This window comes from Lepidothrix coronata, unplaced genomic scaffold (assembly GCF_001604755.1).
Source record: "Lepidothrix coronata isolate B3197 unplaced genomic scaffold, Lepidothrix_coronata-1.0 Scaffold31, whole genome shotgun sequence".
NCBI lineage: Eukaryota > Metazoa > Chordata > Aves > Passeriformes > Pipridae > Lepidothrix > Lepidothrix coronata.
In genome coordinates this window covers 6,098,121-6,101,973 of record NW_016690211.1, presented here as the reverse complement: position 1 = coordinate 6,101,973, position 3,853 = coordinate 6,098,121, and the positions used below count along the sequence as shown (strand labels likewise).

The 3,853-nt window shown below is 40.8% G+C and overlaps 1 pseudogene; it reads left to right on the top strand.

Moving 5' to 3' along the window:
• Positions 1–3,414, top strand: part of LOC108495417 — an 8,275-nt pseudogene extending 4,861 nt beyond the window's left edge.
• Positions 3,415–3,853: the final 439 nt, after the last annotated feature.

The window sequence follows — 3,853 nt, the reverse complement described above, 5'->3', positions numbered from 1 at the left end:
GGGGTTTATAAGGCTTTTAGGAGGGTCAAAGGGGAACCAATTACAAGTTCAGGGTCATACAGAAAAACCAATCAGGTAAAGAGTTAAGAGCCAATAGGAAGGGGTTAACAAAGGCCAATGAGAAACCCTCAGGATATCTTCTCAGGACACTCCTGTATAGGAGACAACGTTAGCAGAAGGTGAATTTAGATCTGCATAATCTCTCTTGACTGCTAATCCCTTCTCCAGAAAATAAGAAAATTTTACATCTCCTGAAATGCTTATAAATTATTTTTGAAATTTGAAAAACTGTCTTGTGGTGTGAAAGTGTTGTCTACCAGTGAGTTCATACTCTTACAACATCTTGTATTGTATTTTTAAAAAACCTTGGATCGAAAACATAACCACAAAAATCAGTCACATTAAAACTGGATACAAAGTTTTCAAAGTAAAGCTTTTTTCAGATCAAGTGGAGCAAAATTAAAACTCCAATATTTTGAGCATCAAAAGTCTAAAGTATATTTCAAATATCTGAATTCATTTTTAGATCTCTTCTGCATAATAAATATAGAGGAAAGAAACATACTTCAAAACTCTGTGTTAAGGTCTGGATCATATGCTTAAAATTACACTATTTCAGTGTTCTAAGTAATACCCAGGAAACGTGATAATCATTGTTTTCTATGCGTATTGTCCACATATACAGCTCCATTTGATTCTAGAGGGAAAGAACAAGCTGGTAATAACACATCGTTTCCAACGTATTTCAAATAATTTTACCAGTGTTTTGGAATGAAATCAAAGCTCCCTCTGAGGTATGTGCCTGAGCCTGGGGCTGCAGGGAAGGATCTGATGGTAGATATGCACTGAGTCAGGAGGCAGCTCCCTGTCTTCCCTTGTCAAGGGCCCAGGACACTGCCATGACTCCCACAAGGTGCAAGTGGTCATGTCAGCTTATTATATCTACACTGCACTAAACCTTGTCCCACTAAACCTCTGCTTCCACAGTTTGGTGATAATTTGCAGTCACCGCCCCCTGGGCCAACCAAGCAGCAATAAGGACTTGCTGCTGTTTGCAGTGCTGTTCGGTGTCCCTGTGTTTACCCCCTCTGCAAGTCAGGAGGCATTTGGGAGTAATTTGGGAAGGGTCATACAACAGTGATGTCTCTCTGGTAAACTGTTTCTCTTTTACTAGACTTTGTCAGGTGCCCCTGAGAAATTGTTTGGACAATGTTTTTTTGTCTTTTTCTCCTTAACTACAGGAAAGACTGGATAATGCCTTGTAATGTGAAGATTTCTCTGCTGTCATCTGTGAATGTCAAGTACAATTAGAAGTTTGCAGGAGCAGTACAAAAGCTAATCCATTTGGAGTCCTCTTGAGCACTTGACCTCCTTTTATCTTGGGGCAGTGAGCTTCACAGATTAATGAAGTGTTTCTAGACTGTTGGTCTTCAGCATCACTGGGTGTCAGCTTCCATGAATACAGATCACCAGGACCACCTTGTTCATGGTATAAAGTGAGTGAGTATAGTCTAGCTGTAAGGCAGCAGCCTGACATGCGTAAAAGGCTAGTATTGTTAGAGAATTTTTACTCAATAGCATTAGGGGCCAATTTTGCACTGAAGCAAATGAGATGAGCAATCCAGAGAGAATTCAGAAATCTATGTATTCAAGGCATTCAAGGACATAATTCATTCACCTCTATATAAATTCTGACTTGGTTACATGAAGAAAGCCCATGTCATATACTGGCAGCTTCAAGTTATTCCATTTATAGCCTACAAAATGAAATGCAGAAGCAAATCAAAACCGCAGTGAAAAACAACCACCCCCAAAAATCATTAACCTCTGAGCCCAATCACCCCTTGTGCATCTGAAGCCTCCACAAAAGACAGACTAATAAATGAGCTGATTTTACTGTGCCTGAAGGTCACAAATTTGGAGCAATTTCTGACCACAGGGGAGGAGAAAAAAATTCCAAAACCGAGGAGTCCTTGCATTGTGCAGACTCCCAAGTCTTCCTTCAGCTGAAGATGTGCCCGCCTGAGCTCTTCCCCTTTCCCCTCACCTGGTTATTAGCAACTCTGGAATCTCTGTTTTCACAGAATGGCGGTTAGTGTTTTCCTTGGGATTGCTTTGCTTTTGCAGCAGGATTTGAGTTGTTATCAGAGCCAGCTGTGTTTTGGGCTAGTCTTGTGCCAGCCCAAAAAGAGTCTGGCACAAGCCTTGTGCGTGTGCTGTTGTCTGTAACTGAGTGTTTGCTCCTTGCTGTTTGAGCACCTTTAGGATGAAGGAGGTTAGTTAAAGGAAATGGTGATCAAGTTTGAACAAATCCAAGCACCTGATAGTTCCCACCTGGGAGTTATTAATAAATAACCACCATATTCCACTAATATAAAAATTGCAAATCAGTTGAACAAAACAGTAAAAGATTCAGTTTTTAAATTATTGTTATTTTGATTTTTCTGAATTATCAGAAAATTATCAGTCTGAATTTATCTTTAAGTGCTGTAAAGGGTAAACACACTGTGCTTACAGGTGGTGGTATGTTCAAGGCCCAGTGGATCTGCTATTTTATTCTGGAAGGGAATACTGTACATCTTAGGTCTACCCAAAAGCGGTTCCTGAGGTTTGTTCACAACAGCCAAAACTTGCCATCAGAAATACTGGGAAGCTGCTTTAACCAAAGAACTGAGCTTAATGGGCTCAAACATGGAATGGCTTTTGAGATACATTCAAGCACTTGGCAGCTTGAGGTGTCCATAGCAGGTGCTGGATTTGCTGTAAGTGGGCAATTTATAAACAGAGCTGACAACTGGGAAAACAGAGCATCAGGAGCGTGGCATTTCTGAGCCAGTAGTGCTTTGCCTATCAGATGCTGCCCAGTGCACAGTTTGGAAGAGCAACCTTGCTTAGCAGGGCCAGGTGGCTTACCAGCAAAGCACTGCCATGTCAGGGTGTCTGGCAGTACTGCCAGATATTTTCAATAGGCCAGTGCAAATTAGTTTTTTTACTTTTGTCCTTCCTTAATCAACAATATATATTGGTTAATTCTTGGTTAGCTGGTCATTCCTCTCTGCATTTGTAAGAGAAAAGCCCCAGGAAGGTTTTAATCAGGCTTGCTTTTAAATGCTATTTCAGAACTAATACTTAAAAGGACAAATTAATTAAATAAGTCTAGGACTCATCCTGATCTTGATCTCAGGGGAAAAAAAAAGTTGATATGACTCCTCTGTCCCCTTCTGGTCTTGCCAGCTCAGGAAAGAAAGTGGCGTGTGGTGTGCAGGCCCTGAGCCTTTGGAATGGTGAAGGGCCAAGGAACACAAGGTCAGGGAGCGGGAACTGCCACTGGTCGTGAGAGTGGTGAGACCCTGGAGCAGGTTGCCTGGAGAGGTTGTGGATGTTCCATGACTGGAAGTGTTCAAAGCCAGGTTGGATGTGACTTTGAGCAACCCGGTCTAGTCTGTTTACCGCTAAGTGTTTGGATTAGGTGAATCTTTAAGGTCTCTTCCAACTTGAACCATTTTATGAATCTATGAGTGGTCTTAGTAGAAATGTTGACATAAAAAGACATTTAATTTGATTCTAGATTCTATTTTTATTTAAATATCAATAGCTCATCAATAGATTAGCATTAAGTAGATTAAATATTCTACTTAATATGTCACAAACGTAATTCTATGTGAGCATTTACCAATTGAGTTTACTTACACTGCAGCCTGTGCCATTTTATGATTTGATCAGTGGCTTAAAAAAGACGTAATACTATTGTAAACACAATTTGCAACTGACACAAAGACTTAAAAGTGGAAGAGGGATGGACTGCTGATACACAGTGCTCTGGAGGTCTCCACGGGGTTGGCAGTGGGCAAGA